Below are 27,847 nucleotides of genomic sequence, written 5' to 3'. Positions count from 1 at the left end.
ATTCCTACCAGCGATGTAAATGAGCTCCAGTCTCTCATCACCTTCACCAACACTTGTATGATTTGTTTTTCTGTTTTTAACTTTAGCCATTCCAGTAGATCTGTAGTAAACTTTGGTTTTAATTTGCATTCCCCTAATGATAAGTGATGTTGGGCATATTTTCATGAGCTTATATGACATCTATCTCATCTTTGGTGAAGTGACTTTTCAAAACTTTTGTCCCTTCTTTAGTTGAGATTTTTTTCTGAGTTTAGAGTTTTAAAAGTTTTTATACTAAATACAAGTATTTGTATCAAATATGTATGGCAAGTATTTTATCTCAGTATATGGTGTAACTTTTTTACTTTCTTAATAGTATCTTTCAAGGAGAATTTTTTTTTTTTTAGTTTTGTGAAGTTAAATTTATCAAAAAATTTTTTGGCAGTTCATGATTTTTGTTCTCTAATATATGATTATGTTTTCTTCTAAAAGTTTTATTGTATTAGTGTAGCTTTGTGGTATATTTCAAATTACCTTTGTTTTGGCATATAGATATCCAATTCTTCCAGCATCATTTTTTGAAAAGACTATTCTCTCTCCATTACCATGACATCTTTATTGAAAATCAAGTGATCATTGTGTAGCGGGGTGGCCCTTATTTCTGGATGCTCTCTTTAGATTTATTGATCTACATGAATAGCCTCTCACCAATACAACACTATTTTGATCGCTATAGCTTTATAGTATATCTTAAAATCGGATAATGTGAGTTCTTTCATGTTTTGACTATTTTTTATTAGTTCATATGAATAAATTGAACGTGGTGAAAGAGAAAGCACAGAACAAAAGTGCAATTCAAAAAAAAGGAAAAATGAAACAAAGGAAAGACTGTTAGACAAGAAATACATCCTCCCATTCAGTTGAGTCATATTATGTCAGCTGTTCCCCCCTGATTTCCAAGGGTCCTGATACTTAATCTGTATTATTTTCTGATAAATGCCTCTGGACAGTTATTTTATCTTAGTAACTTGGAACATCTTAATAAAGCTAAGTTAAAGAACTTAGATAGAATTAAAAGTGTACAGTTTATATAAAGCAAAAGTATACCTTTTATTTCAAATACAAAATATATAGAATGTTCACGCATTAACATTGTAAACCTGTAAGACACCAGTATTCTTCATTACTGCATGTTCTTCTATTTACCTGCTATCTGTGTACGACATGTCAGGACAATGCTACCATGACACTGTTACTTAACAGTCAAGATAAATACAACAAAGATGGTGAGATTCTGACAATCTGAAAACAGTCTTACTGTTGGAGGAAAGGAATCCTTATGTACCTTTTCAGTATTTGGGAACTATTTTACACATTTGGGGAAGAGGTGGCCAGAGCAGAGAGGAGAAATCACTAGTGTCCTGTAGTTATTCCTCAATGGTACAAGTGGGACTTCTTAATGTCTTTGAGGATGTTTCTGATCATCAGTTAGGTTTGAGAACTATAGACCCTCTACTAAGGCCCCATTACCCTTCCCATCTTGCCAGTCTTGTAATGTATTCACTTATTTATTTTTATTCAAAGAAAAACAAAATTATATAAACAAATATATGTTAATGCAACATTATGTGAAAATATGCTCATAGCTCTTTGGATTCTAAATACAGATAATGCAGCGTGAATATTCATGGTGTAGTTAACTGGACTGCATATTCTTATTTGCACTGAAAATTGATGGGGATAAATGAAACAGCCTTGCATACAAATTCTTTTGACTACTTGCTTTCAACATCCTATTGCTTTCCAGCCCTATTTAGCTCCATTTATATTGCCTTTTGCATATGAGTGAAAATCATCCACAATATTGTAAATACATGTTAGAGATATAATCCATTAGTCCATGCCACAAGTGAGGAAGAGGAAAACAGATCACAAACTAAAAAAATGCATCAGTGGACATGAATCCATTAGGAAGGTGGAGGGTGGGGTCTTCTTATGACTGTGAAATGTATAAAATCAATGTCATTTTTCTTAAGACTAGGTAGTCAAAATGACGTAACTCTGATGCATTATAAAGATGAAGTCCAAGTTGACCAAAATGTAACCAAAAAAAAAAAAAAATCTTTGCCAGTAACCAAACTAAAAGCTAAGTAAGAACTATTTAGTCTTTTTTTTTAAAACATGAATTTTGTCTGTTTTATTTGTTCTTACATTCCCACATCCAGAACAGTGCCTTGCATACAGAAGGTGCACAATAAGTATTTTTCTAAATGAATCCAGACCTGTTTTATTGCAGATAATGCTTCTTTTCATTGCCTCCAGTTATTCCATTTACAAAGTATTTTCCCAAGATCTTTCCATAACTCTCAGAGATGTCATTTTCATTTTAGAGTTAAAGTTCAGAAGAGGAGAAGTGACTTACCCCAGGTCATTCAGTCAGTGGCAGAGCTGAACTTCAAACCTAGATCTCCAGGGCCAGAAAGCCTCAATGTCCACAGCACTCCCAATAACCTGTCCCACAGTAGGAAAGCAGTGAAGAAGCCAGTCCCACAACGCAGAGCAGGCCGGTTCCCAGAAGAGTTACTCTGCATGGACACCAGGTGGCGCCCATCCACCGAGTAGTTACCCTAGTCTTTGATAGCAACTTGATAAGGTAAAAAAAGTTTATCAGAAACCAAAGTTTGAACCATCAGTTTCATTTGCTTCCAACTGCCCTGCTTTTCCTTCATTGACCACTCGCTCTTTGGGTCTCAGTTTCCCTTCTGTCAAATGTAAATATTAACAGGTACTTCCTAACCAGGCGATACGTTATGGTGCCCATGCACAGCCCATATTCAACAAGCATGCATCCTACTTCTTCCGATAGGGCCCAGGGTAATCTCCAGCTGTACAAAATTCTTCTTAGCCCTGCACATTGCCAGAGAATGATTTGCAGCAGGAGTGAGAAGGAAATTCCTTTTTGTTGATCACCTACTGTGGTAGGTGGGAAAATGACCCCTACATCCTAATCCCTGGAGCCTGTGAATGTTACTTTATGTGGCAAAGTGTGGGGGGGGGGGGGTGGCTCCTTTGCAGATGTGATTAAATTAAGGATCTTGAGATGGGGAGATTATCCTGGATTATCAGGTGGACCCTAAATACAATCGCATGTATCCTCAGTAAGAGGAAGACAAAGGGAGATTTTACACAGACAGAGCAGAAGGCACAGGTGTGACTTCAAATCAAAGAATACCAGCAGCCACCAGAAGCTAGACAAGGTCAGGAACAGATTATCCCCTAGAGCTTCCAAAGGGAGTGCAGCCTGGCCCACACCTTGATTTTGGTCCAGTGAAACAGGAGCAGAACTGCGACCATGGGGCAGAGGCAGGGCAGAAATCCCACCTATGAACTGGGTTCAAGATATGCTGGAGGCAGGGAAGGGAGCACACTACTGGGGACACCCAGACTTTAGGTCTGCTCACCAACCATGGTGATTCCAGAGGGTGCTGTCTAGAGATGTCTTTGAGTTCCTTTCACACACACAGAGACTGTCTTGCCCCAGACTCTGCCAGAAGGAGTGGAGGGGTTGGTAGGGGGGCAGGTGAACCCAGCATCTCTGCATCCTCTTTCCCGCGGCACCCCTCCCTCCACTGCTGCAGATCGGAAGAGGACCATCATGCTGTGGGTCAGAGGTCTGCTTAGGCAGGAGATAGATCTGAGATTTACCCAGTGTGTTATTTTGGGCTACTTAAGGAACTATTTAGTCTTGATCTTTTATTTATTTATTTATTTATTTATTTATTTATTTATTTATTTATTTATTTATTTATTTTTGCGGTACACGGGCCTCTCACTGTTGTGCCCTCTCCCGTTGCGGAGCACAGGCTCCGGACGCGCAGGCTCAGTGGCCATGGCTCACGGGCTGCCGTCCCGGACCGGGGCACTAACCCCTCGGCAGGCGGCCTCTCAACCACTGCGCCAGCGGGGAAGCCCTTGATCTTTTATATTTGATACCTAGGTAGTTGAAACCCAAATGTTCTTTTAATGGTTTCTTTTATAATTCATGGACTTTAACCTTGGATTGATCCTTCTGAGTCAGAGAAACAATTTTTTATAAATTTTGATTTAAAAAATCATCCTTAAATAACCTTCTCTTAATTCATTTCCTTCCTATGGTTTGTTACATTGACTTTAAGATTATTCTAAATTATTTTTATAAGAAAAGGTTTCAAATTGATTACATTTCACTTAGTATTTCATATTTTTGCTTCAAGAGTCTAAATATTGTATATCTTTGATTATCTTCTTGCAACCAAGTCAAGTCCTACCCTAGCTGGCTTAGTATGCATTATAGTGATGGAAACATAGTCCAGGTTTTTGTTAAAAAACAACCTATTGCTGTCACCTACGGCAAGTATCAAATAAGCAAATGTTTTTCAGTGTCTTCAAGAACCACGTACTACTGGAATCACATACACATTACTGGACAGGGCAACATGAAAGATAGGCCATTCAGCCTTTGAAAGTCAGAATGACTTTCATCATGAACCATATGGTTACTGAATTTCAGCATATCACATTTTCCTTTCAAAATGATTTCTAAGTATTTCTCTAAATGGAAGTAATGATGATTCCAAATTGAAAGTCTGTAAAATAAATTAGAGCTTTAAATAAATTTATTGGACTTTGGAACTTATGATAATGGCTTGGCTCCGGTTTAAGACAAAAATAAGAATCTGTCCTTTAAGCTATGATCTTTGAATTTCTGTTTTATTTAGATGTGTTCAATTTTCACTCCAAAAGTAAATTTAAAGGTGCTTGATTTTTCTAATGTCTTCCTGCTTAAAGATTACTAGCATTTTCAGCTGAGGAAAACACACTGGATTTTTCAGTTTTTCGCCATCTATATTATTTTTTAAATGAAAACCTTAAAATGGAAGAGCAAAACCAAAACAAAGCAACAACAAAAAAAGACTTATTATTAGATGGGTGATTTAGCCAAAGGTTTGGGTAGAATCTTAAGGTTGATGGATCATCTCTAGACTATTTTTCCTTAGATATTTCATAATCTGGGACTATATTCAGGCCTAACTGCTCTACCTAACTTCCATACCATTGACGCAAATATTCTAACTAAGAAAAAAATGAAATCAGCTGCTAAAAACACATTTTAAGAGCAAGAAAAACAGTTTCTTCTCCCTTTACTGAAAATGTAGTTGGAGCCCACAAAATCCCTGGCTTAATAAATAATAAGGAAACTTCAGCAATTCTACAGGACTAGTGTCAGTAAGGACACAGTGAATGACCTTTATCACTGACTCTTGAATTCAGGCCTACAGGGTCTTAGATAAAACTTTATTTTCACCTTCCCAACATTCTAGAGCACTCTTACCTGTACCCAGTGCTCTCTATCTTCCCTCTTGCCTTTTCAAAGTCCCTAGGGTAAGGTATCATCTAGGATTTCTTTGCACTACATATTTCCCATTAATGTTTCTTCTTTCTACTTCCCCTTAAAATTGAAATGCTAGTTTTTGTAATAATTCTTTCACTCTTTGGTGGTATTACTAAACCTGGTCTATGCATTTTTCTATCATCCTATCTCATTGATTCTAACATGCATATTTTTTTCATTTAGTAGCTTCTGAATTTACATCTTGTATTTGATGTGTATAATTGACATAGTAATGTTTTGTTTTGCTCCCCTAAATGACGTTACTGTGTCAGTTGTGTTTCTTTCAATGGTATTATGGAATAAAAGAAATATGTTTACCTAAATATTATTTCTGTAACACTAGTGGTATACGAGTGATTCTAGATGAGGCATTAATGAGCATTCTATTTCATGTTAATAGCTGTGTGTGTATTTTAATGTAGGATAGGAAAAGTAAAAGATTCACTTGAAACCTTTGACTTTACAGGCATTACTACTTAGGGTAAAACTAAGTTAAAAATTGATTGGATTCAAAGAAAAACCCAAAGTAAGTAATACTACAGAAACTACAGATGAGTCAGGAAAATCATGTCTCATAAGGACAAGGGATGTGCCTTATTCATCTTTGGATCCCTGGGGCTTCATAATTAGCACAAGCTTATTGAATTTCTTTGAAGACTGAATATTTATCTCATTGAAGTTAGATTATGTGACAAAAAATTTACCCCAAAGACTGAGGTATTTATCCTATGAAAATTGCTTTTCAGGAATAGATGTGTTCTAAAACAGAAGCTTATGATTCTGAATGATTTTAATTAGTAGATAAAATAAATATGTGATATCTAAGTGTGTGGAAGGTGTTGACTCTTTCCACCACCACCAGCAGCTTTGCCCATTCATTCCTCTGCACACCTGAAGACAGAAGTCATTCTCATTATACTCCTTTTGTAGAAGGCCTGCTCACCCCTATTTAAAAACCTGAGAATTAGAGTAAAGCAGAAGTGTCTAAACTGTTATGTTTCATAAATACCTTTTTACTATGTGATACATAGAGTAGAATACAGGTTTAACACTTGGGTTGTTTGTTAGGGTTAGGGGTTTGATTTCCCTCTACCTTGGCACTTGTCTCTCCTCACTCTGTATATAGGGTTTAATGCCAAGGGTTTGAGCTCCAGGAGGATGACATTATGGTTGGTATGTTTTTCTATCCCTTTGGGAATCTTGGCAAGGGACTATAAGAAAGGATTCTGGAAATACTCCCCGTGCATCTGCAAGTTTCAAGAATACAGAAAGAACCCAGTCTCAGACCTGGGTGTAGAGAAGGGCTTTATATTATACCCGTGTGGTGAGAAATTATTGTAAGCAGTAAAATAGGCACCAGGCTGGAAGTCAAATGTCCTGTTCTCATTTATACCATCACTGTTTTGTTCTAGTTTGTTCCTCCTTTCTTCATAGCTCAGTTTTTCTTTGTTGTAAGAATAGGGGCTTGATCGAGATAGATGATTTCCGAGGCTCCTTCCATCATGAAGTTTCCTTGATTCTATCACAGTTAGCATAATTAGACTATAGATGGGATAAGGAAGGAATACAAAATTAACGAGTTTAACTGTCATTACCCACCTGCATGAATGTTTATTAGAAAAAGAACAACCCCCTGCATGTCATCAAAACAAATGATTCACTGTTAATTCCTTTGTTGACCTCTCCCACTTCCTTCCAAAGTGATTTATTTCTGTTTTATAAACAGACTTAGCTTATGAATAAAAATAACCAGAGTGATGGCCTCCATAGGTTCCCTTTGAGTGGCCTGAGTGTTTATATGGAATTACAAAGAATCCTTACAACAAAGGAAATGTTAACCATAAAGAGTACCAGTGTGCAGTACATGTTGTATGAGTGTGTGTGTGTGTTTTTATCACAAAGTTGTTACAATTTACAGAAAAAAAGAATATGTGAAACATGTTCCCCTTTCAGATGAATCCTTTAAAGTAAACTTTCAAGTAAAACTCCCAAATGGATCTAGATTACAGCCAACTGCCTCCACCCTATCCCCAGTGACAAATACAAGACAGCTGCTAAATTTAACATGCCTTTACTGGAACACCGGTGCCTCCTGCACAATAGCAGGCTATGTGCTGCCAATCCACAGGATGTACTCAGTTTCTGAATTGCTGCACAGCAGCCCTGCTGATCCTTAATCCTTGTGAATACAGCACTGGCATGTGGCCAAGACCTTCAGAGAATTCATTTTTAGAGGGAAAAAAGGAACAAAAGGAAAGAAAAAAGCTCAGAGCAACATATTAAGACACATCCTGTGAGGGAAAAATTTTGAGATGAGGAAAAATTTATTCAATAAATACATTTAAAGACAGGCATCTCCAACAGACAGATAATTTGTGTCCTAAAAGTTCATTTGCAGACCAGCTGTTAGGAACACATTCTCTGTAGAAACAATGTTTTACTTGTCAGCTGTGTTCTCAGGTAAGGCCATATAGTCCTATTTAATTAAGAGTGTTTCTGATGTAGGTAATATACAAATGATATTGAATCCATGACTTATATCAATATGTCTGTCGAAAAGGTAATCAGATATGCATCGTGTCTGCTGTCAGCCTGATTCATTCATTTGTTCGTTCATTCAGTTGTTCACTGAGAATTAATATGCTGCAGGTGGGAATAATGTGGCTAACAAAACAGGTGTCATCCCTACCTTCACGGAGCTTTTTAAAATCATGATTGACGATGCTTAGATACTAGCTACATGCAAAAATGGCAAATGGATTTTCCAATATACAGTATTCACAATTATGACTCAGTCATGGGACCTATATTTACAGGTAGGACAAATGGGATAGGAAAGGGGGGGAATCAATTCAATGAGTGACATAATATATCAGATATGGGTGTCAGAAACTTCGGTCTGAGTGGTCAGGTTACCAGCTAGTATCTACGGCTTGGGAAAAACTGTCAAAAGGTAAATAGGTTAGAGTATCATTAGTGGGAGAGGTATTTACCTGCATGGTAGTCATCTATCTCTAGATTAGAAATATAACCTTCCAGTACTGATATATCAATAACTGTCTTAAGGGGTTAAGGGATTAGGCCCTGAAACTCATTTATGTCTGTGTGTCTTGGACCTGTTGAATCTGTCTGAAGCATAGTCATTAGCTAAGATAAGGATGATCCTTTCTTTAGATGAGACTTCATTTCTTTACCTATTTTCTTCAGCGTCTGGGTCCAGCATCTGGGTCCAGTCTCACTTGCGATCATGTGGCAGGCACCATCATCACTGGAGCCCATTTGCTTTTTATCAGCAGTTCCAACATCCTTCAGTAGACAGGATATGCTTCAGAGTCTTCTGTTTGACCTCCCCCTAAGTTCCTGTAGAAGGCTCTGAACCCTGTGAACAATCAAGCCCTCTGTGCTTGACCTACCTTCTCTGCCTACTTGTCTAAGTTTCCACTGATGACTGAAACCCTTTCCATCTCCACCTCTCAACCCCTACCATGAAAGTGGCCTTTTAAAGTATTCTGGCAACTTTTTCATAATAGAAAAATGTTCTGCACATAAAAAAGCAATACAGTGGAAGTAGACATCTACTCAAGCAGAGGTGTTTGTTCAAAAGGCTCAAAAGAATTTAGGAGTGTGGTTGTGTGTGGAAGGTCTGGACTTCCTGTCAGTGTGACTTCATAAGCTGACTCCTGCTAAGCCATGGCTCCCTATTACCACCTTCATGCATCACAGGAAGCAGCCTGCATGATTTCTCTTTTCAATTCTGTGTCTTTCCTTCTCTGTCTTATTGCTGGTGCCAAGAATAATCTCGGAGCTTTCTTCCTACTCTGTAATCCCCAAATTGGTCATTTTGGAAAATTTAAAGGACATTTCTGCAACAGTAAGATAAATAACTGGGAGTTTAAAGGTCCCTACATGTGTACTTTTTCTAATTTTCTTTTTTTGTACTTTGTTTTTAATTGAATTATAGTTGATTTACAATATTGTGTTAGTTTCAGGTATATAGCCCAGAAATTCAGATATGTGTCTGTATATATATATATGCATATCAGATTCTCTTCCCTTACAGGTTATTACAAAATATTGAGTATAGTTCCCTGTGCTATACAATAGCTCCTCATTGGTTATCTATTTTGTATATAGTAGTGTGTATATGTTAATCCCAACCTCCTAAGTGAATATAGCCTTGTAGATATTACTTTTGGAGAAATTTTATCAACAAAGGGGATCAAAGAATTTGGTTTACACTTGAGAGGTTCAGATTCAGTATTTTCTTAAGATGAAGGACATAGAACATGTTTATATTTTCATTGTAAATGATTTGCTAAATAGAAATACCATATTTCTTCAATTCTAGGATCACATTTTAATGATTTCGTGAACATGTCTCATAACCCATTAATTGAAGTATAGAATATTTGCATTTGCTTCTACGAGTTACCTTGTGTCCATATTCACCAAACTCCTCTTTAGGTTAAATTTTTTACTTGAGGTCTTTAAATATCAGTGGTAGCATGAATTTAGACTGGGAACTTGCTTGAAGACTGGCTTGTGTTCAATTCTTGGGCCAATTTTTTTTCTCTTCTTTACATTCTGTGTCAAGGTTGAGATTGACTGATTCTATTGCTGTCTCTTTCTGCCTAATGGACTTTTGTCTTCACATATCCTTATACTGAGGATGCAGGCCTTTGTTGTCCCAGTGTTTGGGAGTTTTCTGATAAGATTTCCTGTCTAAGCATATATAGTTTTTTCCTTAAAATTGTACATAAAGGCTATTACAAAAAAAAGAAAAAAGAAAGGAAGAAAAGAAAAGAAAGAAAAGAACAAGTGTTGACAAGAATGTGGAGAAATTAGAATACTTGTGCATTGCTGATGGATAGGTGAAATTTTGCAGGTGCTATGGAAAGTGGTATGGTGGTTCCTTCGAAGACTAAACATAGAATATGATCCAGCAATTCCACTTCCAAGTATGTTACTGAAAAAGTTGAAAGCAGAGACTTGAATAGATATTTGTTCACCCATGTTTATAGCAGCATTATTCACAATAGTCAAAAAGTGGAATCATGTCCACCAGTAGATGAACAGATAAACAAAATGTGGTATTTTCATGCAATGGAATGTTATTCAGTCTTAAGAAAGGAAGCAAATTCTGACCCATGCTACAACATGGATGACCCTAGAAGACATTATGCTAGGTGAAATAATCCAGTCACAAAAGGACAAATATTGTATGATTTCACTTATAGAAGGTACCTAGAGCAGTCAGATTTATAGAGACAGACAGTAAAACAGTGGTTGCTGAGGCCAGGGTTGGGGTAGGGGCAGAGTGAGGAGTTATTGTTTCAATTTGGAAGGATGATAAAAGTTCTGTAGGTGATGGTGGTAATGGTTGCACAACAATGTGAATGTACTTAATGCCACTGAATTGTACATTCAAAAATAGTAAGTGTTAAAATGGTAAATTTTATTTATGTATGCTTTACTACAATTAAACAATATAAAGTACACAAAATGATGATGCAACCTACAATTTATGCTGTTTTTATTAATAGATTTGATGAAATGTTAATAATTCCAAAGGAGGAAGGGACTAAAATTTTTGAAAGGCTGAGATGGGGCTGGGATTTAGTTCAGAAGCACAAGGCCCAGTTTTTTATTGGAAGAACAAAGAGTCTATCACTGTGCGGGGGAGAGGGAGGTCAGAAAGCTTCAGGGGCAGTTATGGTCACAAATTTATGTGTGTGAAAATAAGGGAGTTTCCTTTCTGGATGGCATCTTACTTCTAAATGATGTTTGAAGGGAAGTCATCAGGTGAGAGAGAAGTGAGGAAAGGGAGGTGTGGGAGATGAAATAGTTGTCTTGAAGAGTGGGAAGTTAGCCCTGGTCAGCAGTCCAGAGTTGCCCACTTGAGAACATAAATTAATTGAAAGTGAAATCAGTCTAAATAGTTGCACTGTTTATTCCCACGATGTTTGCCTGTTTGGGTGCCATAGGGAGAAGACATATGCCTGGGTTCCCCCAATGTCAGGGCCATGCAGGGTAGAACAGTGGTGAAAAGGAAGCAGGTATGGGTACTGAGAATCATTTGCAAAAAGTAATAAATAAAAAGTGATTTAAACGACTGACCTTGTGAAATGGGAATAATAATAGACTTTATCTCATAAGGTTGTGGTGAGTTGAATGTAACACGTGTAAAACACTGAGTAGTGTGCCTGGCACTGAGAAAGTACTCAATAAATGTTAACTTCGATACCATCATATTACTTACTATGGATTATAACATCTCTGTTAGACAATGCAGGAAGTGAAGACAGGTGAGAACTGGTGAATAATAAGAAAGTAGTGGATTAGAGATTTTGGTGAGAACAAAAAATAATTATTCTAAGGACTCTTGAGCAAATAAAGCAGAGCTAAATCTTTGAATGAATGGAGGGTTTAACAAGAGATTGGTGGGTAAAGCAATGAGGTGAGGGAGTGGGCCGTGTAACCTGATAGCACACGCTTCAGATGAGCAAGGTGTTGGCAGAAGGAAGAGGTTGTTATCTTTGGAAGCCATCAATGTAGAGCAAGGAGGATGTCCCCTTCTCCTCCTGGCCCTGAGGAATAGAGATGAGAGAGAAAAGAAAAACAGCTTTGATTCCATTTGAAGAGAAGCAGTTTCCTCAGGGGACAGCTCAGTTTCAATAAAAACACAGATGTGAAGGGAACAATCAGAGAAGAGACTAAGAATTTAAATAAGCTCACTGATTATGGATTTAGAGTTCAAAAGGGCAAAGTGGTGGGGTTTTAAGAGAAGGACTTTTCCTTTTCTTTTTGAGAGGTTGAGTTCAGATCAGAAGAGGTACATCAGAGTATGGGGTAATTTGGACTAAGAAGATAAGGATCTCTTGTTTTGACTACTGTATATGGGAATGTGATAGAGGCACTTAGTTTTGCTCTCTAGACAGGGTTAAATGCTCAAAACTGATGGACATACTCAGGAGTCTGGGGCTGCTCACTGGAGTCAGAGTAATTATCAATTCAACCACACACTACTTTGTGCTCTATATGTTTTGCCTATTATATTATTTTAAATTCTGCTTGTATTCATGTCTGGTCTTCTTGAATAGACTCATACTTCCTGGGGAAAGATGCTTTCCTTTTAAGGTCATCATACTTCATTAACTAAATTACTGTATCTTGTAAAGGGTAGGTACGCACTTTTTTTCATAAATTGATTTTTTAAATTACTTGAGCCATAGAAGACCTGTTATTATCCGGTTTAAATTTATACTTAACTGTGTATAGACAAATAGTAGTTTTAGGACAAGAGCCCAATATTCTCTATTCTTAATCTTGGTACGACAATATTTTATGTTCAATGGGGAATATGGGATAGAAGAAAATCCACGTATCAGACTACAGATGTTAGTTGAAATGAAATATAGAGTATATTGTGGTACCTGCCATGTATAGTTGTCTTTTTTTTCTTGCTCTTTTTGAATACTTTACACAGTCCATAGAAGTTGGAGAGGGAAGCAAAAAAACAAGATTACCTGGAGATTGTTTTCTTCTCTAACCAAATGGTTCCTATCAGACCTTTAGCAACTAAGGTACTGCAAACAATTTTGTATAAATGTCTTTGCCACTAGATTTTCCACAAATCAAATACATTCTTGGATCCAAAAAGAAATAAGAAGGAAGAAGCATGTGGCAAAGTGGAAAAACCATTTGTTTCATCACAGGAATTGAACTTGATACATAGGTCAGAGATAATTTATTCATGGTAATGATTCTTCCTAATGTCCCAAGTAACTTTTTGTCCCAACTTTAGCCCCTGGATTACTTCTAATTCAAATCTTTTGGAACTCTATCCCCTTAACCTCTCCTGAGCAAGGAATATAAGCATCGACGAGCACAGCACAATAAATGAACAAAATGTGTAAAATTCTTTTTTTTTTTTTTTTTGTAAAATTCTTAATATAAATATTCCTAGAATGATTTAACAATTGTATGTCAGAACACCCTGTTCACTTATCATTGCACAAGACAAATATTAATAAGAGCCTTTTACAAACAGATTTGATCACTTTATAAACCTTATCTGAATATCTGGAGTATTTTTGACATTTGTCTCTTTGTTCTCTTTTCTTTAATATTGAAATAGTAGGTATCAAAGTCTTATGATTGACATTTTATTTTTCTCTCTATCAAAAGAACTTGAATATAACATCTAGCAATCTTTATTATTGCCTTCATTTTTAAGAACACTTTGTTACTGATTGCTTGCAAATTTTACTTAAATACCACATATACCCTTATTCTCAGTGGGTATAAAATGTATTATTTGAAGGAACAGTTATATTTCTATTTCCAGAGTACAATAAAAAAGTATTAACATCAACTACCAGACACTTTATTTTTTAAACTGTAACAAAAATAATCTAAAATAATTGAATTACTGTCTTTGAAAAAAATTACCTTAACCCAGGACTGGCAAAATCATTGATACTTTAAATCAAATCATAGTAAAATTTCACCACAGATTTCACTTCATAAAATAGTAGTTTAAGAAAATTAACTGTATAACTTCAACTCTTTTAAGTCTTATGAAATTATTATACATTAAGGATTTCATTTTAGGGTAGCAGTAAACCAAGTAGTTCATGTTATATATTTTATAGATAAATAACCCAAATTTTCTGCTAGAAATAAATGATAATTAATAAATACTTCCCCAAGCTGTCAATTTTTCTGCCATTTAGAATCTAAAATCTGTATTAAAACCTCAATGCGAAAATGGCTATGAACCAGCTATGATGCTGTGAGCTTAATTCGGAAGTATAGTAGTCCCCCCTTATCTGTGGGGAATACATTCCAAGACCCCCGGTGGTTGCCTAAAACCATGGATAGTACTGTCATATATATTTAAAAACACATATAAAAACATTATTTTATCTCTATATATAATGTTTTTACCTATACATACATACTTATGATGAAGTTTAATTTATGAATTAGGCATAGTGAGAGATTAACAACAATAATAATAAAATAGAACAATTATAACAATATACTGTAATAAGTTATGTGAATGTGGTCTCTCTCTCCCTCAAAATATCTTGTACAAATTTAATGCCTTTTCCATCTTACCCAAGCAGTTATTATGCACTGTGGTCATAACTTTTGCAGTTTGAGGTACAATGGCAAAAGTAGCATGGATTTCTGTTTCTTCACAATTTCATGGATAGAGGATTTGTTCTTACCATAGATGTTAGCAACTTCAGCATATGGTTGTTTTCTTTTTTTATTAAGTCCAGAACTTTCACCTTTTCACTTAAAGGAAGCACTTTACAGCTTCTCTTTGGCATATTCAAATTGCTAGCCTCTCTCCTCTTGTGACTGGGGCAACTTTTAAGTAAAATAAGGGTACTTGAACACAAGCACTGCCATACTACCATAGGTAATCAGATAACGGAGGTGCCTACTAAGTGACTATCAGGTAGGATATGCTGGACGAAGGGCTGGTTCACATCCCAGGCAAGATGGAACTAGACAACATGAGATGTCATCACTCTACTGAGAACACTATGCAATTTTAAGCTCACAAACTGTTTGTCTCTGGAATTTTCCATTTAATATTTTTGTGCCATGGTTTACTGCTGGTAACTGAAACCCTGGGAAGTGAAACCACAGATAAGGTGGGACTACTGTACCTTCATGAAGTGCCATGAACATTTGATTCTTGTTACTTTACTTAGTGAATATTTAAATGGGTTTTTAAACGGCTGAATAGCTTTGGGAAAAAAAAACTGAGGCTTTTTTATTTTCAAAGGCAAAATGCTTTTCCTTCACTTTAATAGACACTCGTACAACTGAAAAGCAAGCTAAACCCTCAAGATGAGCATTCAGAAGCAAAGGGAAACATTATTACAAAATTGCTATTTATTAAAACACAATTATATTTTAGACTGACTTTCTGAAAGCTCTGCTACAAGATTACAGGCAAGACTGAAGGGAAAAATCTTTGGGATATTGAAAAAGAAAATGCCTGTTACCCATAGATAGAGTTGAGTTGCAGTAACTTTTCCAAAGCCACACAGCTAGGAAGTAGCAGAGCTGTATCACAGGTTTAGTTCTGACTCCTGATGCCCTTGTTTCTTTGCTACTACGCTGAGTCCCTTTCTATAAAACCTACCAATGTAGAACATGGAGCAAGCTACACACTGTCTGAACATGGAGCACTGTGATCAACAGAGAATCCAGTAACCAAATTGTGAAGATTAGAATTTTATTGCGTAAGTGTTGGATAGTGAGGCTATTGACACTGTTCTTGTGTGTCATCATATGGTTCCTCTACATGCCTATCAGCAAGAATGTTTTCTGAAGTCAGCAGTTCAGCACTGCACAGAGCCAGTGGAAGAAAACCTGCCCTGTCTCAACAAGCCTGCTCTCTAGACTTTCTGTTTGACAGTATTTACTTGAAAGTGACCTCTGCCAGATATACAACAGGACTTGTTCAATGATAGGAAACTCGACATTAGACTCATCTCAGAAAAAGTTACAACAGTGGTCCCAGTCCCACACAGACTGTATTTCCCCAACTCTTTCCAATAAAGCAAACCTCTGACTAATGTAAATTTTCTTAATTGTTTATGTATTTATTTTTCTTATCATGTCTATAAATATGGCCTGTAATTTAAAATTTTTATGAATTGAACACAATTCTTACCCTTAGTAGAATTCAAAATCTATCTTATATTTTGTTGCATAACACACTAGGCCAGACCTTAGTGATAAAACAACCACTACCACCATTTTATCAGATATTACTACTTTGGATGGGGAATTCAATTAGACCTGGCTGGGTGATTTGCTGCCACATGATATTGATTGAAGATATGTGTGCAGTGAATGTGTGGTCTGGTCTGCAGCGCCATGATGTTTTTACTGAAATGCCTGGCACCTTGCTGGAGAAAAGCAGAAAACCGGGTTCAGTTGGGTCCTTCTGTCTTTCCATGTGGTCTCAGAATCTCTCCATCTGCACTCTCCAATCAGGGAGTCAAACTTCTTCCAGAGAAGTTAAAGACTCCAAAGGCGGAACGTTCCAAGGGCTGTACGTAGGAAGCTGAAAGCCTTGTCTGTCTCTTTTGCAACACTTCTAACAACTGTAATTAAATTATTGCTGATTAATTGTTTAATGTCTGTTCTCCTGCTGTATTATAAGGTCCATAGAACAAGGATCATGTTTGACTTGATTCTACTGTGTCCCAAATACTTATTAAGGTATCTGGCACACAGTAATAATAAATATCTGATGAATGAATGAATTCAACATGAATGTTTTAACAATAGTAGTGGGAAAGTCTTTCACTAGCTATTGATTGTCCTTTGAACAGGGTCACTTTTGCGACAGAATGAAGCAATTATTAGTTTTTTTCATGATAGAAGTCATAATTTTTACTAAAGGTCTGCTATGTGCCAGGTTTGTTACAACAGGCCATCTCATTTATTCCTAACAATAACCCTAAAAGTTAGGTATTATTACCTTTGTTATATAAATAAGGAAACTGTGACTCGGGAAGGTTAAAGTGACTTGTTTAAAGGTAAATAGATAGAGCTATTCAAAGTAACAGATTCTGGACTTCTACCTGGATATAAGATATTGAGGGTACATTAGAGGTGGGTTTTAACATTCTACAGTCCAAATAGAGTGCAGATCCTGGAGGCTTTGCTTTCTATATCCCCAACAGCTCTCTGCATCAAGAACCCAAACCACAAATTTTAGAAGTTTTTGAGTGCCCTTGTTCATTGAAAATGTAGTAGATAGTTTTTTATGGGGCAGGTAGAAGAGGTTTGACATAGTCTCAGGGCATAAGGAGGTGTTCATCTGGTGGACATTCCCCAAGACAGCTTTCAGTAGAAGACCCACATCCAGAGAGAAGACAGGAGGAGCCCAACAGCCAGATGACTTATTCTGGTCCCTAAGTTGGTTAACAAATGATCTACAGGCACTGGCTTAGCTCCTCCAAGTTTGCTGGCACAGCCTGCCCCAGTGCTGAGCAGTCATTGATGTTAATTTGGTTCCTCTCTATGTGGTCCCCTGCTCTGACCTTGTCTAACATCATGTCTCACCCCTGTGGCCCACTCCAATCCCCAGCTCTCCAGTCCTGGTCACCATCTTCCAGGAGTAAGAACTGAGGTAGTTACAGCTTCTTTCTCATCTCTGTCCAGTGTTACAGTTATAATGTAGAATGTATGCTCTTCTTTCCTCAGGCCATCTCTTCTGTGTCTCAAAAGCCTATTTTAGACATCAAAGAGTATTGGCTGTTTCTTTATATTTTCATTCCTACAATAATAATTCTACCTCTCTGCCAAGCAATGTGGATATTGCTAACTGGATAAGGGAAAGGTTTTATACAAGAAAATGAGGAAAAGCTAAGCATCACTATTCCAAGATACTATCTGGAAATATGTATACAACCCTTTCCACAATCTGACAAGTATGACTCTGAATGTTATTTTCTAACCCCTGACTGCCATCTGCTTAGTAATATTTTTCTAGGCTTTTGCTACCTTTTAATTTAATAAAACTGCAATTGTTTTCTTTTCATCACAAAATTCCGGGCTACCTTTTTTTTGTACTAAATGTTTAAGTTTGTTTGGAGCTGTAAATGCTAATAAAAAGCAGTTCAGTTGACTATAATATAAAGGAGAATGTATCAATTTCCTTACTTCTTTTCCTTTCCTACCCTGTTCTGTTTCTGTCTAGAAAAAATTATGTCTTCAGACTTAGGTAGGGTATAGCAAAGTAGGTGTCCAAGCTGGTGATGGAAAGGGTGTGGAGGGGAGAGTTATAGTAGTCTTGAATGGGGTGTCAAAGCCCAAGTGACTTGAGGATTCTTCTACGTAGGAGGGCTGCTTGACATGGAGTGTGAGAGTCTGTGCAGAGTGAGGAGGTATCCATGTGAAGCAGAGAGTCATCGCCTGAACAGGGGATGACTGTGTCTACATGGGGCTGTGGGTCAGTGCAAGATGTTAGAGCTCAAGCTGAGACAGGAGGTCATCTATGTGAGAGAGGAAGTGGAAGTGGAAATGTAAATTACATATAGATAGATTGATCAAATAAATAAATATATTAAGGATGATGAGAGCCATGTTACTTATGGTCAGAGAAGTAAGTTACAGGTGTAGATAGGGAGTAAACTAGAATACTCCCTGTGGTTTGGGTTTAGAATTCATGGTATTGTAATAATCTCCTAGGGCTGCCATAACAAAAATAGTGTAGCAGGTGACTTAAACAATAGAAATGTACCTCAAAATTGAGGTGTAGGCAGGTTTGAAGTCTTCTGAGGTCTCTCTCCTCAGCTTGCAGATGGCTGCTTTGTCACTGTGTCCTCACAGCATGGTCACTCCTCAGTCTGTGGGCTGTTTGTGTCCTAATCTCTTCTAAGGACACCAGTCAAATTGGATTAGGGCTCATCTATATGACAACTTTTTTCTTCATTACCTCTTTAAGGTCCTGATCTCCAAATACAGTGCCATTCTGAGAGACTAGGGATTAGGACTTCAACATACGAAACTGAGGGAGACACACTTCTTCAGCACACAACAGCTATCAGGTGTCAATGTAAACTCATCCTCTCTCTCTCTCTCTTTCTCTCTCTCATATATATATATATGATGTTGTTCATTGAAAGGACATGGAATCAGTGATACTTCAAAAGCTATGAGCACACCTAGCACCATATATTTGTTGCTAAATACCATTCTGCACTTAAAGGAACCTGGATTCTTTGGATTAATGGGTCATTTAAGATCTGGAACAAAGAGAAATTATGTTTCTGGTATGGCAGAGTAAGCATCTTCTAAACCAGTGGTTCCAAAGATAACTATAAATTCTGGACAAAATAAAAATAAACCAACCAACCAAAAAAAATTTTTTTTTGATTAAAAATCTAACATGAGATTCTAGAAGCGAGTCAAGTCTTGGAAGAAGGGTAAATTTCTTGATTTAGTGGTGTAGGTCAGTCAGGCTTCATGAAATCAGTGCCACATGAGGCAGCTAAAACTTCAATAGAAAATCATAGACTTTCTGGATTGCAGTACAGAGTTTGGACAACCAGACCTGTTAGAGAGTAGGGGGTAAAGAGGTAAAGAGGTAGAACTTTGAAAATTAAAACGTTAAGAAGAGGAAGCCCCAAATTATGTAAACAAACTGCCAAAACCTCTAGCTGATGCTTAACAAATAGAAGGACAAATTCCAGCTTAATATTTTAAAGAAACTAAAATTTGAGCTGCCTCTTCAAAAACAGTTTACAGTTTCAGTGCAGTCAAGCTAATTGCCTATTAAAACAACAACAACAAAAAAACCAAACAAACAAAAGTCAGTGCTCTTTGCAAAAATATAACAGAATCCACAGCATAATACCTGCAATCTAAAATTAACCAACACAAAGAATCGGGAAAATCTGACACATTCTCAAGAGAGAAGATAATCAACAGATGTCAACCCTGAAATAATCCAGATGTTTTAGTGAATATGCAAGGATTTTTAAAGATATTATAACTATGCTTAATCAGGTAAAGTTAAATATTCTCATAATGAATGAAAAGGTAGGAGATTTTGGCCGAGAAGTAGAAACGATAAAAGAGAATCAAATGAAAATTCTATAACTTAACAATACCAAAAACAAAAACCAAAAAAAAAAAAAAACAACACTGAATACACCTAAGGAAATAAAAGAAGAAAATATCTATGAACTTGAACACTGATAAATAAAAATGATCCAATTTAAAGAACAGAGAAAAATGGAAAGAATAAATACTCATGGACTTGAGAAATAATATCAAATTGTCCAATATACACTTATTTGGAGTTCTGGGAAGAGAAGAGATAATGGGGCAGACTAAACAATTGAGGAAATAATAGCCTAAAACTTCCTAAAACTAATGTGAGGCATAAATTTACAAATTAAAGAAGATTTCCCAAATAGAATAGATACAAAGAAAACCACATCTATCCATATCATAGTCAAAATGCTAATTAGCAAAGAAACAGAGAAAAACTTTAAGGTAGACTTTCATCATTGTTGCATTACATACAGGAGAGCAGCAATTTAAAGGACTGCTAATTCTTCACCAGAAACTATAAAACTACAGAGGCCAAGAAACAGTAGGATATGTTTAAGGGGCTGAAAATAAAAGAGAAAAAAAAAAAAAAACCTTTCTACCCAGAAATCTATATCCGGCAAAATACCCTTTAGAATTATATTAATCCGCTCAAGCTGTCATAACAAAATGCCACATACTGCATGTTTTAAACAACAGAAAATTATTTTCTTTCGGTTCTGGAGACTGGAAATAACATTACAACTTTCACCACCAAAATACAGTCAGGAGAGCCTACTATGAACATTTATACACCAATAAATTGAATAACCTAGGAGAAATGGATAAATCCTACAAATATGCAACTTATGATTCTAGACTGAATCATGAAGAAATAAAAAAAAAGAAAATTGAACAGACCAATAATGAGCAAGAAGTTTGAATCAGTAATAAAAAAAGTCCCAACAAACAAATGCCCAGATCAGATGGCTTTGCTGGTGAATTCTACCAAACACTTAAAGAAAAATTAATGCCAATCCTTCTAAAACTCTTCCAAAAAAATCAAAGAGGAAGGAACACTTCCAAACTTATTTTAGGAGATCAGAATTACCCTGATACAAAAATCATAAAGATATTACCAGAAAAGACAATTACAGGTCAATATACATGATAAACAGAAATGCAAAAATCCTCAACAAAATAATTCAAGAGCACATTAAAAAGATCATACCGTGATCATGCAAAATTTATCTCTGGGATGCAAGGATGGTTCAACATACACAAATCAATACACTTGTTACACAACATACACAAATCAATACACTTGTTACACCACATTAACTGAATGAAAGATAAAACTCGTACGGTCATCTCATCTCAATAAATGCAGAAAAGGCACTTGATAAAATTAAGCATCCTTCCATGATAAAAACTCTCAACAGATTAGAATAGAAGAAATGTACTGAGCACAATAAAGGCTATATATGACACACCCATAGCTAACATTGTATTCAACAGTGAAAAGCTAAAAGCTTTTCCTCTAAGATCAGGAAAAAGACAAGGATGTCCACTCTGGCAGCTTCTATTCAACAACATGGTACTTGGAAGTCCTAGCCAGAGCAGTTAGGCAAGGAAAAGAAGTAAAAGGAATCCAAACTGGAAAGGAAGAATTTAAATGGTCTCAGTTTGCAAATGACATATTTTTATACAGAGAGAAATCCTAAAGACTCTATCAAAAAATGATTTCAGCTAATAAACAAATTCAGTAAAGTTGCAGGATACAAAATAAACATGCAAAAGTCAGTTTTTTCTATACACTATCAGAAAGGGAAATTAAGAAAACAATCCCATTTACAATAGCATAAAAAAAAATAAAACTCTTAGGAATATGTTAGGTCAAGGAGGTGAAAGACCTGTACACTGAAAATTATAAGACAATGATGAAAGAAATGAAAGAAGAAACAAATAAATGTAAAGGCATTCCACGTTCATAGAGTGGAAGAGCTAATATTGTTAAAATGTCCATACAACCCAAAGCAACACAATGCGATTCCTATCAAAATTCCAATGGCATTTTTTTACAGAAATGGAAAAATCCTAAAATTTGTATGGAACCACAAAAGACCTTGAGTGGCTAAAGCAATACTGAGAAAGAACAATAAGTCTGGAAGCATCACACTTCCTGATTTTAAACAAAGGCATGTAATCAAAACAACCTGGTACTGCCATAAAAATTGACTCATAGACCAATGGAACAGAATAGGCAGCCCAGAAACAACCTCCCACAGATGCGTTCAATTAATCTTTGACAATGATGCCAAGAATACACACTGGAGAAAAGATAGTATTTTCAATAAATGTTGTTGGGGAAAATGGATATCCAGATGCCAAAGAAAGAAATTGGCCCCTTATCTTTCACCCTACACAAAAATCAGCTAAACTGAATTAAAGATTTAAATGTTAGACCTGAAACTGTAAAACTCCTAGAATAAAATATAGGAAATAATCTCTTTGACATTGGTATTGGCAAAGATTTTTCTGGACCAAAAACCGCCAAAAAGCACAGGCGATGAAAGCAACCATCAACAAGTGGAACTATATAAAACTAAAAAGCTTCTGCAGAGCAAAGTAAACCATCAACAAAATGAAAAGATAATCTACAGAATGGGAAAAAATATTTGCAAATCATGTATCTGATAATTAATATCCAAAGTATATAAAAACTCAAATAATTCAATAGCAAAAAAGCAAATGAATCAATTTAAAAATGGGCAAAGGAAGTAAATAGACATCTCTCAAAAGAAGACATACAGATGGTCAAAAGTTACATGAAAAGGTTATCACTAATGAATGATCATGGAAATGCAAATGGAAACCGCAATGAGATATTTATCTCACACCTGTTAGAATGGCTATTATTAAAAAGACAAAATTATTGGTGAAGATGTGGAGAAATGGGAACCCTCATGCACTGTTTGAAGGAATGTAAATTCGTACAGCCATCATGGAAAACAGGATGATTTTCTTAAAAAATTAAAAATACAACTACCATATGATCCAGCAATGCCATTTCTGAGTATATATCCAAAGGAAATGAAGTCTATCTCAAAAAGATCTCTGAACTCCTGTGTTCACTGCAGCATTATTCACAATAGCCAAGATATGGAAACAAGCTCAGGGTCCATCAGTGGATGAATGGATAAAAAAGGATGATATATCTTTATATGTATAGGTATACAATGGAATTTTTTACAGACTTAAAAGAGAAAGAAATTATGACATTCGTGACAATGTGGATGAATTTAGAGGATATAATGCTGAGTGAATAAGCCAGACACAGAAAGACAAATATTGCATAATATCGCATATTATATGCGAAATCTGAAAAAGTTGAACTTAGATAAACAGTAGAAGAGTAGTTGCTAGGAGCTGGAGAGTGGGGGAAATGGGGAGATGTTGGTCAAAGGGCACAAACTCTCAGGTATAAGATGAATAAGTTTAGAGATCAAATGTACATATGTACAAATGCATAATTATAGTTACTAAAAATGCATTGTATGCTTGAAATTTGCTAAGAAAGTGAATTGTGTTCTCACCACAAAAAATTGTAAATATGTGAAGTGTTGGATATGTTAGTTTGGTCATGCTAATCATTACACAAGGTATACCAACATCAAAACACTGTACACCTTAAATATATACAATTTTTGTTTGTCCATTATTCCTCAATAAAGCTGGGGGGAGGAGAAGTAGAATCCAAACCTTCAGGTCTCAGAGACATACAATTCTACTAGCAGACTGTGGGAGGGGGAAAGGGCATTCTGATGGAAAATTATGAGTCAGGGGAGATCTTCCCAGTGATCATTGCAATCATCTATACCCTAAAATAAATCTCTACCATCCATTCCCACTCCTAACACAAACACAGTTTCTGAGCCAAAACAAGTAACATGCATAGCTCTTTGTCTAAAGAGGACTTCTCATTTTAAAACAAGCTGAAATGATTAAACTTTTAATATTTTATTCAAAAAGTTCTTGTGGCGTATTTTTATTAAGTAACCACAATGTAACAGACACACTTCTAGGTCCTGGAAATCCAACTGAAAGCAAAACTGACAAAGTCATTGACCCATGCAGCTTAGAAAGTAGTAAGGGGAGGTAGATCATAAACCAGCAGACAAATAATAATAATAATTAAAAACCCATGGGTTATATATTGTGAAGTGTTGAGACCATAACATCAAATGATGTCTTATTAAAAATTTTTTTGGTGCAAATGTTATTAGCGAACACTTCTACAATGCTCACTGTGTGCCAGGCACTATTCTCAGCACTTTATATGCATATTTGATGTGTGACACGAAGTATGTGAAGGAGCAAGTCAAAGCAGAATTTTGGAGAAAAGCTTCTAAACTCAAGGATCAGCAAGGGCAAAACATCAAAGGCAGAAAGGAGCTTAGCATGTTTAAGGGTCTGAAAGAGAAGGTGGCAGGGCTGGGAGCTTGTGGGGTGTAGTGAGGAATCTGGACTGCATTTTCAGTGCAATGAGAAACAAGGAGAGAGTTTTAAGCAAAGCAGTGATATAATTATATTTACATGACAAAAGTCAATCTGGGTACTTGGAAAGAAGGGATTAAAGGAAAATAGGTGTGAAATCAGAGTGATGAGTCAGGAGGCTATCGCTTTGGTCCAAACAGTAATTGATAGCTGCTTGGAATAGGATGGTTGTGGTAGAATTTCAGGCTGACTGAGATCTATTTCTTCTCTGAACTCATAAAATTTTGTTTATACCCCTGCTTTGTGCTATAATAATCCTGTACTTCAATTTTAGACTCTTTTGGTGGCAGGGAGGAAATCTTACTCATCTCTATTTTTTCTCCTGGTTTTGGGCCCTTCCTTTAGAGCATGTAGTCAATGATTATTTTATTTAATTCAAGTAAACAAAATTATAATATTCTCTTTGTGCACCTGTACTTTTACATAATGTATTTGGATAACAAAAATTCAGGACAAAATACTTATGTTTTAAGCTTTAGAATGTATAAACTTTTAAAAAATTTGGCTAGATTTTCCCCCCTCTTATAATACTGCCAAGTGTGAAGTTTAAATCTACTTTTGTGTTAAACCAGTTCAAATAAAGCTTCAAGCAATTTTTAAGGGGAGGAAAAAAATTTTTTTTGCTGTCTCATAACTCAAAAATAACTGAGCTAATTTAATTTACTCTTTCTAAAATGAGGGTGTTGGGGGGAGAAATGGTGGCCAGAAAGTGGAACAGAAAGTGGAACAAATAAAAAATAACATCTCTCATTAAGACTAAGGCTGTAAAATTTCAAATCCAAACAAATTTCTTGGGATGTTGTAAAAGTAAAGATGGAAGTTGAAATGGAAATTCCTTTCACCTTTAAAGGAAAGCTTCTGCATTTTGACATCAAAGGTCCTAGACTGAAATAAATCTTTTTGGTTTTTGAAAGGAAGAACATTTCAGGAAAACACTGCTTGAGGAAGACTTGTGAATATATCTAATACACCCTTGGCAAGAAAAGATTGTGAGAACATATTGTGAAAAAAGAAATATAAAAGAAGAGGTTGAATTTAATGATCTGTATTTGTGCTTATTTTTCTTCTCTACTGATTATAACTTCTCATCATATTTCCTATCCCCTTCCACTAAACCTATCATATATAATAAGGTTGCTTTGTCTTGTGTGATAAGTATCACTCCATTATACACACATGGACAAAACCAGAAAAAAAATCACATAGGTTCCTTAGAAACACTCAACCTTTTTCAATTTCAGATGGAAGGAACTAATAAAAAGATGGAATATACAGGAAATATTCATGAGACCTGAAACCTCCTGAAGAGATCTCTGCAGAAAAAAAGACACTTCATAAGGATGTGAGCTAACTCTTGCCCAAGTGGGAGAAACAGGAAGGAAGTGCTTATCTGAGATTTGTGTGAGGACATCTGGCCAGCAGCAGCTGAAACAAACCCCAAAGAGATATTTAATACTGTATTATCAAAATAGTCTCTTCATCTCCCATCAAAGTCATCCTACCATCCCAGATGATAACTTACCATCTTGAGCCCATTTTGAGAACCACTACTCTAAGTTAAGCAAATTTCTGCTCTGAAATTTAGTTACACCAGAATGTATCTCCTGCTTATTCTTCAGGTATTGCTCAGCAGAGCTTTACTGTCCAGGAGAGCTTTCTTTGTTATATGCTGTCTTGGAACTAAGTTCCTGTCCATCTGAGGATATGTCTCAGGTTTTTACATTCCCTACCATGACCTTTGATTGATGCCTGTCCCACTCACCAAAGTGGTAGATTTTGGCTCACAGTGGTATCCTCAAGGCCTAGTAGTAGGCACTTTAGAAATAGTTGTTGAATGGGTGAATAAAGTGAGTTTGTGACTTGAATATCTTAGCTAACAGCAATATTAGGATTTTTAAAAAATTAATTAGTTAATTTATTATTTAGTTTTGGCTGCGTTGGGTCTTCGTTGCTGTGCGTGGGCTTTCTCTAGTTGCGGCGAGCAGGGGCTAGTCTTCATTGTGGTGCATGGGCTTCTCATTGCGGTGGCTTCTCTTGTTGTGGAGCACAGGCTCTAGGTGCGTGGGCTTCAGTAGTTGTGGCTTGCGGGCTCTAGAGTGCAGGCTCAGTAGTTGCAGCACACAGGCTTAGTTGCTCTGAGGCATGTGGGATCTTCCCAGACCAGGGCTCGCACCCGTGTCCCCTGCATTGGCAGGAGGCTTCTTAACCACTGTGCCACCAGGGAAGTCCCAGGATTTTTAATTAATTCTTTTTCTACCATAAAACCACCAAAAACAGAAGAAATAAAATAAACAGAGATTCTGATAAAATATATTTATGTTCGTATTCATTGTGTTGAGAGTTGGGCTTACAAAAAGAACAGTGTAGGGAACTTGGGAGCCAGTCAAGTGCCTGTGTAATATATCAAGATAGACCATACACTGGGTCATAGAACAATCTTCAAAAAATAAAAAAATCGAAATCATACAGAGTGTGTCTTCCAAACACAATGGAATCAAATTAAAATTAATAACAGAAAGAAAATTTTTAAATCTCTAAATTCTTTGAAACTAAGCAATACATTTCTAAATAATCCATGGATCAAAGAGGAAGTTTCAAGGGAAGTTAAAAAAAAGCAACAACAAAAAACATGTGGATCTCAAAATGGATTATAAACTTAACTATAAAATGTAAAACTATAAAACTTCTAAACATGAGTAAAAATCTTTGCAGTGTGGGACTAGACAAAAAATTATTAGACTTGATGCTAAAAGCACGACCCCTCACAGAGAAATTTCATAAACTGGACCTCATCACAATTTAAAAGTTTTGTTACGTGAAACAGTCTGTTAAAAGTATGAAAAGATGAGCTATCAACTTGGAGAACATATTTGCAGACCACGTATATGACAAAGGACTAGTATTTAAAAAAATATAAAGAATTCTCAAAACTCAACAGTAAAAAAAAAAAAATCCAATTAGAAAATAAGCAAAGATATGAAGACACATTTCACCAAATGATATACACAGATAGCAAATTAGCACATAAAAAGATGTTAAACATTATTAACCATCAGGCGAATGCAAATTAAAACCCAATGAGGGCTTCCCTGGTGGCACAGTGGTTGAGAATCTGCCTGCCAATGCAGGGGACACGGGTTCGAGCCCTGGTCTGGGAAGATCCCACATGCCGCGGAGCAACTAGGCCTGTGAACCACAATTGCTGAGCCTGCGTGTCTGGAGCCTGTGCTCCGCAACAAGAGAGGCCGCGATAGTGAGAGGCCTGTGCACCGCGATGAAGAATGGCCCCCACTTGCCGCA

At 36.3% G+C, this 27,847-nt stretch overlaps 1 long non-coding RNA gene across 1 annotated transcript in view; it reads left to right on the top strand.

Annotated features, from left to right (window-relative positions):
• The first annotated feature begins 2,595 nt into the window (after positions 1-2,595).
• The window catches only part of LOC141275762 (uncharacterized), a 56,494-nt gene continuing 31,242 nt past the window's right edge, over positions 2,596-27,847 (top strand). The window contains exon 1 of the long non-coding RNA XR_012324050.1: positions 2,596-2,632. This is a non-coding gene — a long non-coding RNA (uncharacterized lncRNA). The remainder of the gene's footprint in view (positions 2,633-27,847) is intronic.

This window comes from Tursiops truncatus, chromosome 11 (genome assembly GCF_011762595.2).
Source record: "Tursiops truncatus isolate mTurTru1 chromosome 11, mTurTru1.mat.Y, whole genome shotgun sequence".
Classification (NCBI taxonomy): domain Eukaryota; kingdom Metazoa; phylum Chordata; class Mammalia; order Artiodactyla; family Delphinidae; genus Tursiops; species Tursiops truncatus.
Note: the sequence above shows the minus strand (reverse complement) of the source record. Positions and strands in the feature narration are given on the sequence as shown.